The sequence below is a fragment of the Prorops nasuta genome, unplaced genomic scaffold (assembly GCF_024137725.1).
Source record: "Prorops nasuta isolate Cenicafe-Biocafe unplaced genomic scaffold, Cenicafe_Pnas_1.2 PNAS00010, whole genome shotgun sequence".
NCBI lineage: Eukaryota > Metazoa > Arthropoda > Insecta > Hymenoptera > Bethylidae > Prorops > Prorops nasuta.
Genome location: NW_027116807.1, coordinates 942,065 through 958,795, shown reverse-complemented (window position 1 = coordinate 958,795; position 16,731 = coordinate 942,065). Strand labels below are relative to the sequence as shown.

Sequence of the window (16,731 nt, the reverse complement as noted above, 5' to 3'; positions counted from 1 at the left end):
CGGTACGTGCACCAGATCCCCGCGTGATCTTCTCCAACGACACAGTCGCGCGCAAGCAAATTGGAGAAACGAAGAAAGCAGCAACTCGATATCTCTTCCTTCCTTACCTTCCTGCCTGCCTGATGCTCCTCGCGCTGCCGCTGCCGCTGCCGATTCCACCGGACACGTTTGACTTTCCCACGGATCACGAGAGATCGCTCAATGCATCGCTCCGTTAAGCATTTTAATCCGTTAATGGAGCAACCACCCATCCCCACCCTCCACCCCCCTTTACTCCTTGTCTACTCAGCCTCCGTGCGAAGAAACTACTTGGCCTCCTCGACACAATCTTCCTTCCCTCCCAACCTCCTCCTCCACTTTTCCAGCCACTTTACAACGGATTTTTCTACAATTATACGCTTTGTACAACAAATGCTTTCGACTCTCCTCTCGCTCCTACACACTCCTACTTCTTTATTCTCTCGCGCGCGCTCTTCTCGATTCCACGAAAAGCCAAAGTGCCCCTTGCTCCCTGCAAATGAAATACTACGCCACCATTTTTGTCGCGGTGCATCTTAACCAGCTCGTAGATCTGTTCAACCTCCAGCAGCCTCTCGAGTACATGCACATATATATATATATATATATAGATAAACGATGCCGGTAATTGGCGCAATTTATGCTGAAAATCTCTCCAACCTCTTCTATGAAATTTCATCCGTGAAATATAATACAAGCGTCGATCGTCTTTGGATCTCCGTTTCTAATCCGAGGAAGAAAGAGGTTTGAATTGATACGGAGAAAAGTGTAGGGCGCTTGCAAAGAATGGCGGAAGTTAAATGTCAAACGGACCGTTTAAAAGTGAACGATTGGGTAGGGATCGGAGGCGAGAAAAAAAGCCAACGGGATACTGGAACAAAGAAGGGATAGTAGAGGTCTCTCTTCTTCGAGCGGAAAACTCTAAAACGCTGTTTATATCTATTTTTTATATCTCTCCAATCGTAGAAGAAACAAAATTAAAAACTGAGAGAAGAATCGTTTTTGCACGCCTAAAGTATTTCATACATGTCTGTTAAATCGAGGATATATATATCGATAAATTGAAATTTGAACAACGTATATGGTATATACATAGAAAGTTTCGTGTATAGTAAGAGAGAGAGAGAGAGAGCTGTACATATCGGCAGCAGCTCGATGCTAACGCGCTGGTATTATAGCAGCGATGGTGGTGGAAAGCGGAAGTAGGCTTGGCCTACTTCGATCCTGCCAACAAAGAAGTCTCCCCGGCTGTGTTCGGGGCATGTTCGGGGTCATGAGCCTCAGGCGCGGGCAATTCGAACTTGGCTCTGACTCTCTCGCCTATATATATATACACCATGGTATATACTGCCACACATGCACATACACAGCTTGCTCGTTGACGTACACATACGACCGTGCATCGTGGCTCTCTCGCAAGGCCCCCCCTATTCTTCGTACATATACATACTAGTAGTAGTGGTGTAAAATGAACGTGCATATAAACACAAACTCAAAGACGCACACCGATCTACAGAAAGAGAGAGAGAGAGAGAGAGAGAGAGACTCTCGCTATATATGTATATACAGTATATATAGCATGCACTACGAAGCTATACGAAAGGATAGAAGCAAAACGATAGCTCTCGGGCTTCTTTGTACGTCGAAGCCGCTGGTCGAGTCTCTTTATGTCTCTCGGAAGCTTCAAATCCGTTAGGTATAAACACCGAGCGGCCTCCACGGTGAAAAACGATTCTTTGAAAGGGCCGCACGAATTTATTATCTCCCTGACGCCAATGTGGTTTACGCACATCCCGGATGACTGCGGCTTTACGAGCAAACACGCGCGATTGGATTAATGCCCTGGATGATGACAAGCCTGCGATAATATTTCCTTTTATAAATGCCCGTATTCTCGCTCTCGTTAATTTCACCCCGCTCTTCTACCACGATATAACAGTGTACGCGCTACACACTCGCTGCTTTTTCTTTATTCTCTCCTACGACCAACCCCTTCCTCCCTCCCAATCCAATACACCGTATAGCAGCACCGATATGACGCGAGGAAAAACACAGGGAAACGCGTTAAAGCTTCGCTCTAAGAGACCTTTTAACTTTTCATGAAACTTCCTGCTTAGGAACTAACGCCCTTTCGCCAACACATCCCGAGATCCTTAATGTTATTTAGCGTCCCGTAAAACACCTCGCAACTTTTTCTCCTTTATTTATTAGATCATGTTGTGTGTATATATATGTATGTATATACACACCCTCAGTACGTATATATAAGTAGAACTTGCTGAAATAGCGCCAGTCGTCGTGTTTTCGAGATAACACGCTTTATTGTTTCGATGGTGCGTTATTTTTTTGTTTGCTATACGGAAAAACATTGATTTTTTTTCTTTTGCTGCTCTACAAGCTGCAAAGATTACCGTCTATTTCTAATCTCATTAGTAGCGCGAGCAAAATAAGAGCAAAGGGAGACAGGATCTCTCTCTGTGGGACTAACGCGACGACGGCTAATTAATCCGAAAAGTTTCGACGACCACTAATTACCGCGACGAGTGCTCGAAAAAGCACAATTTGCTGGCGTCCCTTTTGTTACTAGACCTTCTTTCTTTAAAACCCGAAAGAGCAACTCTGTTTACTTTATAGCCTAAACATTGCAGCTTTAACAACCTTGCCAACTCCCCTCCTTCTCTTCTCTTGTTATTGTTATTATTCGCCTCTCTCTCTCTCTTTTTTTTTCTCGCAAGCTTTTCTCATAATTCGTAATAGCGTTAGCCTCGATGTATACAGGAGGAAAACGCGTAATTACATTTTATTGGCGTTATAGACGTTCCTACACTATTTTATTCTACAGTTTATTTGATATTTCTCATATTTTTGCTACGCTCGTTACTAGCAGCCTTCTCCCTCTATTTCTAAAGCTGCTTCGTTAGTTTGCCACACGGATTCATGGACACGCGTACACACACGCGCAGGTAGATCACACGGTTCTTCATGTATGTACGAAAGAACAATACTCGAGCGACCAAGCGAAAGAGCGTATTGTCACGTTCGCTCTCACAGAAACTTTCTAAGGAACTTTCCATTTATTTCTCCAAAGTTCCACCCTTATTTTTCTCGCGCTTTCTTCTTCCACGTGTGTAGCTACCGAGTTACAGCTTGCCATCCTGTCGTTTAACCCTTTCCTCCTAAAGCACTGGTAAAATCAAGACGTCTCCACCCAACTAATAGAGGAGCTGCCAGAAAGATCTTTGCTTCCCAATTGGTAACGACCGCCAGCCCTAAGATGGAAAAGTTACTCTCCGACTACAATATGATGTATATATATATATATATATAGACTATAATATCTAACGTCGTCTGTCGTCCTTAACTCAATTATGAAAGCGTGGAATGCTCGACCCTTTATTGCTTCATAAATTTTGTATTAAAATTAAGAAAACAAACAAAGTCTATCCAATGTCACATGTAGACGTGCTTATAACGAATAATTCTTTTGATTGCAGGAGGAGGGATGACCACGGATATGTATAAGAATTTTGGACTTTTTCATCAACCTTCCAGTGTTCGTGAGGCGCTCGCGCAGTGAGATTCGACGTGTTTTTGTCCGGAGGTGACTTGTCTTCTCGATCAACCATCAACAATAAAGGTAGGAACAACACCACTATTTAAATCTACATCTTATTTACAATTTAAAGCAAATGATTCGTTCCAATTTTTAAACAATATTCTGCAGTAAGAAAAATTATGTAAAATTTCTCCGAGTGTGTAAAACGTCGATTAAAACAGCTGAAATATTATTTCATTCCTTCTTCTGTATCTTTTAAGATTTTACCGTTAACTCTTTATAATTTAACAATCATATTTTATTTATTTAAAGTTCGATGTATGCAGTATCATCATGTTGCGTACAACACGTGCACTGAGAGAAAATAATCTTTAATTCCAACAAATTTTTATTCGATTATTCATTGCAAATAAATACCCCTATTTAGTTTTAACAAACCATTGATTTTCCACAGTATCAATAATTATTTTTATAACGAAGAAATTTTTTCTCACTGTGCATTCTATCCATAACAAACCATAGTAGCAATACAATAACAAGTCTTCCTATAGTATTTGAAGGACGAAGCTTGTTTATTTTTGATCGGGATACTCGGCCTTGCCAAACTGTAAACGCGTATTGTTTACATATTGGAACGATACAGTTTGACCGAGTGACACGTAAATATACTCTGAATATTATGAGATTTAAACATTAACTAGCTGGGATTAAATTACCAGATTAGAAATTGACGTGGCTATTACACACAAGAAAAAGGTGTATTTTCTTTTTGCGATGAAGTATATAGTATATATGAATCGTGTAAACGCGAATAAGGCGGGGTAGGGAAGATTAGAGGAGTTTTTCGTTAGAATAGGGAGTGGGAGGGGGGGGGGGGGGCTACAGGTCGCATATCGCGAATCAACCGACGATCGTAATCTTGGTGTGTAAGTGTAACGGGTGGGTAGCGATAAATTAAATTAAGAGCGGCCACGACAACGCACGCTTCAGCCACGCCCCCGGGGCACGCGATCTGGGCATAAATAAATCATGGGAAAAGGATGATTTACGTTGCGTGGACGGTGGGTGGGGCGTGTTCACTGCGGCTATTCCGCTTCCTCGCGACCCCGATGGTTTTCATCCAGTTCCTCCAACTGACAATTTGCTCGCGTGTCGCGTCAACCTATATCCCCCCCTAATATACCTACACTGTAACACCGGAAACAATGTAAAGTGCAATACACTTAAGCCATCGTATAACTAGCAGGCAAAACTTTTTACTTGACGCTTTGTCCATGGATGGAATTAATTAGTATTACTCGGTATAAATATTTATATATATATATATATATGTATGTGTATATACTAGACATTTTACAAATCAGAAAATTTCAAAGCGTGCCATGCGAGAAAACCGTATCCCTCGTTCAAGGTGAATTAATCCCAGCTAGTTAATTAAATCGTTTGGATAAACGTGTGTTTATGTGTGTGTTTGCACGTGCATGTGAGTATTTGCACGCGTTTGTACGTGTCTAGCAACGCGTGAAAAAGGAGAAAAGCCCGTGACTCCTTTACAGCGTTGAATTTAAGTGGTCGGAAACAACGAGCGAGTCCGCAATACACTCAAGCAATTAGGGGCTAATCCTGTTTTGCGTTAACCCATTTGAAAGAAATAATGTCCGGCTTCCATAATTACGCCTCGTGGAAAGAAAATGTTTTCCTAGAAGATTATACACCAGGTATGATAGCACTCAAGAAATTGCAAGATATATAACCTTGCATTAATTATCGCACGAATTATCTCTATACATGCATATATATATATATATATAGAGGATAGGGGGTGGCTGTGATAAATTGGAGAATGCTTGTAATCGGAATGCGTAGCTTCTTGAGATGCAGGAATGGGGGGGGGGGGGGGTGGAAGGAGGAGGAGGGGTCTAGTATAGAGAATTTATTAAGCATCGGATAAGCGCAATTCATTCGGGTAATTACGTGATAATTTAATACATATCGCGAGCCATTGTAATGGCATAGTGCGTTAATTATGGTGCTTTCTAATATGTAGATCACCCTGTACGACCGTATAGCTTTGGATGAAACACGAGCTTCTTCTTTGTAATGAGGCAAACTGACGATGAATTACGGACTCTGTCAGTGGCACGAGGGATAAGAATACAACGTTAGCTATAAATTTTGTTACTGCCCTCTAAAGTTGGATATTAAATTAAGCGGCTAAATAATTATTTAATCATAATAATCACTCGCGGCCCATTTCGCGCGCCATTATCATCAGCTCTGTCGTAAAGCACGTTCAATTCCTTTTGCAATTTTGCCAGTCGGACGCGTAAACAAAACGCGTAAAAATAAATTAAATTTTTCCCGTGCTCTCTTTTCCCCATAAAATTCTGCAATGCTATAATGCCTTTAACGCGCTTATGTGCGCTCGCTTATCGGTGATGGTCGTCGCGCCATATAGTATTATGTACATCCTTAAGCTCTATATATATATATATATATGTATAATAAATAATAGTACTCTTACTAAGAGAATCAATTTTTTTTCGCTCTTTCTCTCTCTATTATCTCGTTGTTTATCCTCTTGGTGTTTCGGTTTTGTTCCCGGTGGCGTCTGGTCGTCTTACTGGATAGGCAAAGAGGTTAAATGGTAAAAGGAGGGGAGGGGTACAAAGAGACGACAACGAGACCAGGGGTCAGGGGTCATTCCGAATCAATTTCAGCAATGCCGGGCATTTAAATTGAGTCCCTGACGTAACCCCCTCCTCCCTTTCCCCTTTTCTCGGTCACTTCTATCCTTCATCCTCTCCGATGGCGCTCGCATTCCTTCGGTGCACGCGCACTGCCACACACGTCTAACCGCAAACGCTTTACTCTCTCTCTCTCTCTCTCTCAGTTTCCCACACACTCGCATATACTCTCCCTCCCCCGCCAATCGGTTTATTTATCCGCCTCTCCACGAAGCTTCTTCTCGTCTTTCCATCCTCTCCTCTGTTTATTTCTCGGATTTTTTCTCTCTTGCCTCTTCCACCCCCCTCCGGCGTATACACACACAAAGTCTTTCTCTCTCTCTCTCTCTCTCTCTCGCACACCAAAACGTAATCGAGCCAACGTAATATTGCGCAGAACTAGCGAGACTCGGAATCCCCAACGAAGAAAGGACGCTTTCACGAATTTTGCACCAAAGTGACGCCGCCGCCACTCCGAGGAAAGGGATCACTGAACTCCGCTGTTTATCCGCAGTTACCGCTCACCCGCGAGCTATTTTGCCCGGTCGGTGAAGGTTTCTAAGGTCTCTCGTTCGCTCGCTCGCTTCGACTCAAACGAGATAGAATGACGAACCGATCCAAGCTAGAAAATCATCGATACGTCGCAAAATCCATCCTAAGACGCGACATTCGATTCCGGGCTATATCTCATATCCAGTTTCTGTACGTAAAACGTTCAGGGGATATTTTTTATTAGACGCTGTAGAAATAAGTGCCATTGACGTAACGGGGGAAAAAGTTAAAAGTTGTACACGAGAGTTTATTAAAATTCGGTCAATTTTGTCCTTTTTAATTGTTAAAACGAAAACTTTGCAGTTACAGTTTTATGACTATAAAGGTTGAGTTACCTCAAAAATTGAAGCTTCCTAAATGGAATTTTCTAAATTAGTAGACTCGCGTTTAAAAGATTTACTTTAATGACTAAAGAAGTGGTAAAAATTACAAGAGCAATGTACAGATTGCTGTTTTCAGGGGAAGATAATTGGAGAACCAATTTGCTATTTGTTCATCAACAATAACAATTGTTATCCGCGTTTCGTCGCTCGAAAGTTTGATCGGTGCTTCCTCCTTTGTACAAACTCTTTATTTACTGCAGCAGAATCTATATATATATATACGCGTAGATAAATCATCCGTCGAATTCAATATAAAGGCATTTTTACATAGTACTAAACTGTGCACAGTAAAAAGCGATTCTCTCGCGTCAGATAAAAGGGAAATTTTTAAAATTTATACGTACATGACAAATCTTATATTCGACCGAGTAAAATGCTGGCTTCGCTGTGTGTACTCTCTTATATATACATTATACATTCTGCACGATACATATACATAAATCTATGTAAAGCAGAAGCATTCTTAGTCAGCAGATGGATAAGGATTTCTTTGGTTTGCTTTGGAGCCGAGTTTTCATCACAAAGCAAGCCGGGAAAAGCACAAAAGAAGGTAGCGATGAGTCCAAGGCAAAATAGCTTGGTACTTAAATTCACGAAGACCGGTAGTTTTCGGAGTTGGACGAGATTACCCATTTCAAAGTACTCGAAAAGTCATGAACTAATCGTTAAAAGCCAGCCAACCGGCAAGCTATACAGGAACGACGCGCTCCGAGATACGGATTTTAAGTCCAAAAGTTTACTTCGTAGCGAAGAATCAAACGCTGAGCGCTGAGAATAGAAAGGGACCGAAACGCTAATTTCCCTAACGCGTTTGAGTCGCGCGAGAAAGGACGAGTATAATTTCAAATTTGTTCAAATTCTCTCAATCTATTAATAATAAAATACACTGTAGAAATGGAAGGAAAAACAGGAAGAATCGAAGCGAATGGTAACTCGAAATTTGTTTTCGTTCGTTAGTCAGAGGGGCAAATTCTTCAGACAGTCGATCTCGAAACGAAGAAGAGTCGATCCTTCGGACAAGTGTGCGAACAGCTCGAGTATTTTACTGCTGCTGTACTGTAACGTAACGACCGATAATAATTTGACTTTTTTCGTCGTGATGTCGCGATAGAGAGAGAGAGAGAGAGAGAGAGAGGGGGATGCATAGATGGCTAGGTTAGCGGAAGATTGAATCGTGAAAAATCAGGGTAAGGTTGGGTTTGAAGGGGAAGGTTAGGTGTTGGCGAGAGTAATCGAAGGTGGACGATCGTTAAAAGGCCATCTCGGGACAGTGAGTTTTTCGGTTAGAGCGAGCGTTAGAGAGGACAGAGAGAGAAAGAGAGAGAGTCTTCCTTGACCTCTCCCCCCCCCCCCCTCTCTCTCTCTCTCTCTCCTCGTGCACCATATAATTCTCCTTGGGCACAAAGGAGAGTTGCGCGCGCGCGCGATCGTTCCGGGGACATTTAGGTGTTGTCGAGATGAGCAGCAGCAGCAGCAGCAACAGACACGAGAGACCGGACGGACGGACGGACGGACGAATGGAGAGGAGCAGAGCGAAGAAACGAGCCGGTAGTGGTGAAACGATCTTGGGGTCATGCTCCGGTCACTGACATCGAGGCTTAACGCTACGCTCGTTCCTCCTGGACACCAACTTTGCCCTCTTACCATGGCCCGCAGCCTACGCCGATAGCAGACTGCACGCTCGCTTCTCTCGAGCCTTTATACTTTCATTCTCCATCAACCGTATCCTCCTCCCCCTCCTCTCTCCTCTTCTCCGTATATATAATACTCGCGTACCTCCACAACACCAAATCTCTAATCTTTTCTCTCATCTTTTTTCTAATTTTAAACACTTCTCTTTTTGCTCGAAATATAATCGTCTTAAACCCGACCCCCCTGCGACCTCTGTATCATTAGAAAACAGTTATTCCAAAGGCAGTCGAGCCATTATTCACCGCACTCACTGAAAATCTCATTGTTAACTCGCACACTTAACTTCTGGTTCAAGTAGCTCCATCTCTCCGATCTGTCCAATATTCCTGCACTATAACCTTTCATCCTCCTATTTTTATCTTTATTTTTCACTATTGTTTCATTAATAACGCCTGGACTCATTTCATTGATTCGTTTTTCGTATATTGTACACTGATTTTTATTTAATTAATTGCAACGCGATACACAAATGTAATTCACGACAGTAAAACCAAGTTATCATGTCAATAACCCCCGTTCTATTATTCTCGCCTCGAACAATGATTCCTTCGATGCTCGTGATTGTCGAATTTGAGAAAAGCGTAAGGAAATTTTTCCACTCGTAAAACTTTAGAAAGCATTATGCAACTGGAAAGTGCAACGCGTGTTTGTAATTATCATACTCTATATACAATTGACTCGATACTATCGATATCCAATTGAACGAGCAACAATAGCTATAGCCGGCTGACAGCTGCAATTATATCACTTTCAATTAGATTTTTGTTCGCATTGTCTTTGGGGATTTTGTCGAGAGAATTGATTGAAGCGAACGTTCATGCGTGTTCCTAAGTGTATCTCCGCACAGAGGAATCTGTTTGGTGCGTTCGGCTAACGGATATTCTTCGTACGAACGTTCAGATGTAATCGCATTTGTTGCGTAACCGTTTATGAACATTCTTACGCAACGCATAAACGAGGCTCCAATCAGCATGCGTATATTATTATACGATGCACAATCGCGAGTGCATTATCTCTGAAATAATGGAAATGTGTCCCAGCTTCGGTTAAACCGCGTGACGAGCTCTCGCAAGGCTTTTCTCAGTAGGATAGAACGATCTCGCTTTTCCAATTGTTTCTGCCCTGGTAAAAATATTCACCGTGAGAACTCGCCATGAATCCTTGCAGTCTCTGGCGTGACCGTTTTTTATTTTTTTTTTTTAATATCCCATTCTTCCCCTCGCCCATCCCCTTTCCCACAGACCGTGCCCTCCTTGAAACTCATCGTACTGACGCTTGGAAAAACTCTCGATAGGAGCTGTAAGAGGAAAATATCTCGCAAGTGGAATGTCCCGTGGCACAAGTCAGAAACCCCGCCCTTCTTTTCCTCTCTGTCCAGCGCAACTTTTCCACCCCCCACCCCTTCTTCCGTTTACGTAACGAGAAAAAGTTAATGCCACAACGATCAAATTAATCTCCCAGACCGAAAATGAATGCTCCGTTTCACTGCTTCTATTGAGTTAAATGCCAGTTCCCTGGGATCGTTTAACTTCCATACTCAGTTTGGCTCAGTTTTAATAGGGATTTTTCGACCTCATTACCGCTCTTCTCCAATTTTTCATGAGAAAAAAATTCCTCCCTCTCTCTCTCTCTCTCTCTATCTATCTCTCTCTCTCTTTTTTCTCTCTTTTCTCTCGATTATCGATAAAATTCCGCATACAGAAACGAACGCTTATATATGGTTCTACTTTTAGGACTCCTTGCTTCGTCTAAGGATTATATTTCAGCCTCGAAAAGATTCCTGATAGTGTATATAGGTATACACACTCGCGTTGTTATATACTGTACGCCGAACAAAGACGAGGAAAAATTTGCAAAAAAATATTTCAAGCAATGGATCTTTAACGTTAGATTCTTAATCCCACCAAAAGTAGGGTTCTCTGCCGAAACATTTACGACGTATCTTGTACGCTAATGGATTTTGATAATAAGAAAATGTAAAGATAAGTCGATCAATTCGAAATTAATAATCTAGTCACGTCAGTGGACGGTGTATGTACGAAACCTACCTTTTAACTGGGTAAAAATAAATTTTCAAGGAGATGTAAACAAAACTTGTCACCTTAAACGAGGGAAATGAAGTTAAAAACGCGAAATGTTCTCGAAGGACTCAATTATACCAGTCTGAATTTATATAGCACCCCAAATTTCAAAAATGGAAAAAAAACCAAACAGCTCTAGTAGCATCTGGATAAGTTCTGCAGTTCTTTGCTATTTTTCAAAAAAGTTCGGCAGATTGAACTCGAAAAACTATAAAAAGATGATTTGGGGTGCCAATTTCACATTCTCTAATATTCAAACGCTATATCCTTTAAACTAAAAGTCCTATCGATAAAATCTATTAGACATAGTTATAGAACTTTTTGGGGTGCCATCAGAACTCTAGTTAAAAATCGAAAATTAAAAAACAAATTTTTAAAATTTAAAACATTTGTTTTTTAATTTTCGATTTTTAACTAGAGTTCTGATGGCACCCCAAAAAGTTCTATAACTATGTCTAATAGATTTTATCGATAGGACTTTTAGTTTAAAGGATATAGCGTTTGAATATTAGAGAATGTGAAATTGGCACCCCAAATCATCTTTTTATAGTTTTTCGAGTTCAATCTGTCGACCTTTTTTTGGAAAATAGCAAGGAACTGTAGAACTTTTCCGGGTTCTACTAGAACTGTTTGGTTTTTTTCCATTTTTGAAATTTGGTGTGCTAACTTCACACTGGTCTCAATTATGTATAGTACGATACTTGGAAAATAATTCCCAGCAAGTAGTCGAATCCGGTGGTTATAAATAACGAAGCATTCAATCAAGGCTGCTAATTATTAACAATGTTAACTGGAATGTCTGCGGCCAGATATGGAGTCTTATAGAGTATTTAGAGCAGTTTGCAAGGGGCGAAGCTGCGCTCTCCATTAATTTCAAATTGGATCGATCTTTAGCAGCCTCTTAGAGACACTCGGGTCCTCTCTGTAAATAAGCTAATTACCTCAACCCGAACAATCTATAAATGCTATGTAAAACCAGTCGCGAGATATCGCACTATCGCAAACCTTTCGAATCACTTTAAAATCACTTTTCAAACCATCCAGCACAATGAGGAGGGCGCGCAGAAACTTTGTGCTAAACAATAAAGAGAAGCACATCGCAATAGTAAATTTTACGAAACACAGATATACTTGATCAGTGTACTCAGTGTATTCTTACGTGTAATTCCTTCGATCTTGGATAATTAATGAAAAAAATATAAATTTTTTCTTAGATCAATCCTAAGTATGTAGAAAGGGAGAGGGGGAGGGTGCAAGGGAGTGATATTTTTAGACAATTTGGTTTTATCTAATATCGGTCAACTGGCAAAGGTTCAAGCAGCAGCCAAAGTAATGGGAGCCTGTTAAATAACGAAGCTGTTAGTTTGGGATGCTAATTATTAACCTCGTTAACCGAGATGTCTGCAGCCGGATATAGAGTCTAATTCGGTATTCACGGCAGTCAGTGGGGGAGGATGAGTAGGCGCACTCTCGATTAATTTCAAATTGGATCGATCTTTAGCAGGCTCTCATCAGAGACATTTAGGCTCGTGTACACTTATATGCATGAATACTCATAGGCCACGTGACAAACTGGACGTAATCGGCTTAGGGTCCCCCAGCCACGGTCGATCGGTTTCAATCTGGAGCTCTCGCAACTCTCTACCACTATATAGATATACGCAAAATCAAAAGGTACAACAATGAGCCTTATTGCTTCACCCCAAAACAAACGCCCATTTCTCTCCGTTTATTCTCAAACTCGAGCAACCAATCGAGAAGGCTGGCAAAATTATATTTCACCAAATTTCATTCCACACACATATACGGGAAACAATCTCTAATTAATCGTCGTTCCAGAAAAAATGTCAAAAGCTGTATATATACGCTCACGCACTCATATATATATATATATATATATATATATGTAAATTCTCGAATATCTCTCATACAGGCCACATAGATTTGTATACTACACGAAGGAAACGTAATGACGAAAGACAGTTGGATTCATTGGATTCGTTAGGACGTCTTGAAATATGAAAGCTGGACTTAAAAAGGGGCCGAAGGTTTAATTAGCATTTTTGCTTTCACGAGCAATTAGCTGTCCACTATTCGCCTCCTATATATAGTATACTTGGCGAGTGGCCGCTTCGTTAATACATTTTCATAGCTGGCTAATGACTTATTAAATGTCACTTATCGCTTACAATGCGTGGCATAATTACGCGGGAAACCTGACAATACGAATCACTTTGTTCGGGAGTGTTTCAAATTAACGAGGTGTTCCACTTGCGATACAATATAACATTAATTAAAGGCATTATGCGCCGGCGCGTTGCATTCTAACGGCGGTTCCGCAGCTAGCGCATAACGCAATAATATTCCCATCGTGCTTCTCCAGCATTCAAAAGTTACGTATATCGGCTTTTCTTCCATCTCCCATTCGCCTCGTTACTCGCTAATAATAATCCACTAATTCGCAAAAGCGAACCCAGTCTCTATCTCTCTCTCTCTCTCTCTCTCGTCGATGCTGCTTCGCTTTAAATCATCCCACACACCCTCTTAACCTTCTATGTATATATTTTCGACATTTTATTTACACGTCGATATTTTTCCCCTTATATATACACGCGTGCATACAAACCCGTGTAATTTTTTCCCCAAACGAACAGCCGATTTTCGGTTAGCCAATGACACAGGAAACGCATTTGCACGATGGTCGCGCGAGCCACTCGTCGGTTTTGCCTCAACGCTTTCCTCCTCCTCTGTCACTTATATATATGCTCGACGAATTTTACACACCTACACACCATCCTGAGTTTCCTCGTCGATCGAGCCATTAGAAGCTTCGGCTAGACCTTTTTTGATCCAACCTTGCGTGGCATTAAGCACAGAAGTGCAGAAAAGCTCCCATCAGGGATTTCCAAAGTTTACTCTAAACAAAACTATAGCTAATGCTGTCGATGAAACCTCTCGCATCTCCCCCCCCCCCCTCTCTCTCCCTCTCTCTCTCTCTCTCTCTATCTTTCGTCGCATTAGTTCTATCCTTAAAATTCTGCAGCAAACGTACATTCATCGAATACGTGCAATTGCCATGGAATTTATACAGATTCATCGATTTTAACGGTATATATATATATATATATATATGCACGCAAGATTAACGAGCATAAAATCGCTCATTTTTTCACGTACCTATTCCAGAAAGTCTTAATAAAGTTTATCCGTTTGCTTGTAAAAACTTTGACAAAACCTCATTAGAGTTTACTGTAGTTTGGAATTTTTACCAAACAGATAAATTTTATCGGTAGATGGATAAACAGAGCATATAATAGATGTATTTATATAATCGATCAATTGATTTTAACGATAGCAGCACAATTATTTGATGACCGAGTACAACAAGAGATAAAAGTGTGTTGGAGAGAAAACGAGGGAGAGTCGCGCGTTGGTAATTCGAAGAATCAATGTGGCGCACAGCTCGGTCCATGTTTCTTATCGATGGAACAGCACGAGTTTAGTGGCGGCTTCCTAATTGCGGTTAAGAAAGAGCCGCGATTGTACAGCCCACGACGCCAGCTTGAAATTTAATCTCTGGCCGGTCGTTCCACGGTGTTTTCTTAGCCGACTAACGCGGCCACGCGGATTGCACACTTGCAGCTGGCTCGTTTCGCTATATCCTAATGACCCTGTGAAATGCTTCCGATCGCTATCCATTCATTCATCGCGTTAAGAATTTTAATCGATTCGCTGTAGCTGATCTTGTCCCGAAAGATCTACTTAGAGGAAGCTATTTTTTCCTTCCTCTGTGTGTGTGTGTGTATGGTTAATAAATAAACTTTGTAAAATAATTATGTTTGTATTATCTCGGATGGTAATTGCAAATTGTTTATAAAAGAATTGCTGGTGGTGGTAATTTTCCTAACCAATTCAGGTATCTATCGTCCCTTTTGCCGGGACGTATCGTCTACTGTAGTATCGGAGAAGAAAAACCTGGCACACAGTCGATCACTGTTATTTTATATCGAGAGCGAATGTAGCTATTTCGCGCGAGATATACTACTAGCGAATTGTATACGATCGATTCTGCTTTCCTTATTTTATTGGCCGCTACCGGGGAGGGCCAAGACAACACGCTCGCCAGTAAACGAATATACGAGAAGAATTCGTTTTGCTGCTGGAACTTACAACATTCCGATGCGATAGAATCTATCGTTTATCTGCCACGAGAGAATCTTTTGAATTTTTCCTCATCTTTTTTCAAATAGTTCCGCACATCTGCATGACTGTAATTTCTGTAATTTGTATGATATCACGCACGAAGATAATGAATTAATTATGCGATTTTATCGTTTGTTTTTCAGGGTGGAAGGGTACTACATGTATATGCTGCCTTTTGGGACGAAAAGGCTTATCTCTTGCTGCCGAAAAAAATTCAAAAAGGGAAGGAAAGAAGAAAAAGAGAATAGGGGGAGCGTTCAAAGGACTTCTCGTCGAAGAAAAATAAGAAGCGCAACAACTCACGAGCTGGAAGAATACCAATATTTCCTAGTCTCTATGTGTATCCCTGATTTGACAATCCTAAACATCCAAATCCTACATATACATATATACATAGTAGTTTCACCCATACGCAGAGACTCGTTTCCACGTTCAATAATCTCTCTATCGGGTTTGGGTGATACTTAAAAAATCGCTACTATATATCTGATAGATAAAAAGTCTCCACTAGTCTTTATTCTCGAAAGAAATTTTAGACTGAAATCGACGTGGGCTACTTCTGGATTTTTTGCCTGTTCTTTTTTCACGTGGCTTTCTCAAAGTTTCCTTTTATATATGGCAATAATGATTCCGGCGCTTTTAGTGTGAACAGGTCTGATCCCTCTTGTGCTTCCTTGGTCGTTTGCACTCCTCCCACGGTCGATCCCTCTTTCTCTTCCTCCTCCTCCTGATCCACCGCTCCCACCCCCTCTTTTCTCTCGCTTTCCTCTTATTCGCGTTTTCCTTCCATTTGGCAGTACCTGTCCTCTCGTACGCTACCTCTCGAGACACGACGGCTTATCGGACAACCCGTTTCTAGAGGCTCTTCCGGAGAAAAAGGCTTGGCTCGATTTTCCCTTGTCTGCAGCTCCGGCTCCACCGTCAGCCGCGAAAAGTCAAAATCGGACGACGAAGAGGGAAGAAAATTTCTTGGGAACGTTACAGGCGAGCCTGACTCTCTGCTCATGTCCCTATTCTCACAGAGGTTGAGCAAAGTTTCAGGTGTGTCTGTGGCGCGGCCTCTTCATCCACTCGAAGAACGCACGCACAGCAGGCTGAAAATCGTGTTTGAGCATCGTAGTCCTCGCTGCTGCCAATGAACCTCAACAGCATCTCTGCGTCATCTCTCTTTGACCGTATATCGACAGTTAGGATTATATAGAATTAGCCTTATGTCCATATAGCGTGTAAGTAAAATTGTGTAATTGTAAATTCGTTGAGCGAGCAATCGTGATTCGTAAGTTCGCTTTATGAATATAAATAATCCATAAGTAAGAAACACGAGCAATTTCCAACCTTGACATCGATGATCTAATCATTTGTTGCTCGCTCAATTGAGCCACTATAATTATAGTAGGTACAGAGCTCTCGGGGATTGGTGATGGATCGGTATGATAGTTGGTACGGTTAGTATCGATAAATGGAAAAGTCGTGGGCCGATTGGAACAAAGAAAAGCTTGAATTATAGCACTTATCTTGTA

General features: G+C 41.3%; 1 long non-coding RNA gene across 1 annotated transcript in view; it reads left to right on the top strand.

Annotated features, from left to right (window-relative positions):
• Nucleotides 1-15,791, top strand: part of LOC136776858 (uncharacterized) — a 73,096-nt gene extending 57,305 nt beyond the window's left edge. Inside the window, exons 3-4 of the long non-coding RNA XR_010823163.1 lie at nt 3,513-3,655; nt 15,355-15,791. This is a non-coding gene — a long non-coding RNA (uncharacterized lncRNA). The remainder of the gene's footprint in view (nt 1-3,512; nt 3,656-15,354) is intronic.
• Nucleotides 15,792-16,731: the final 940 nt, after the last annotated feature.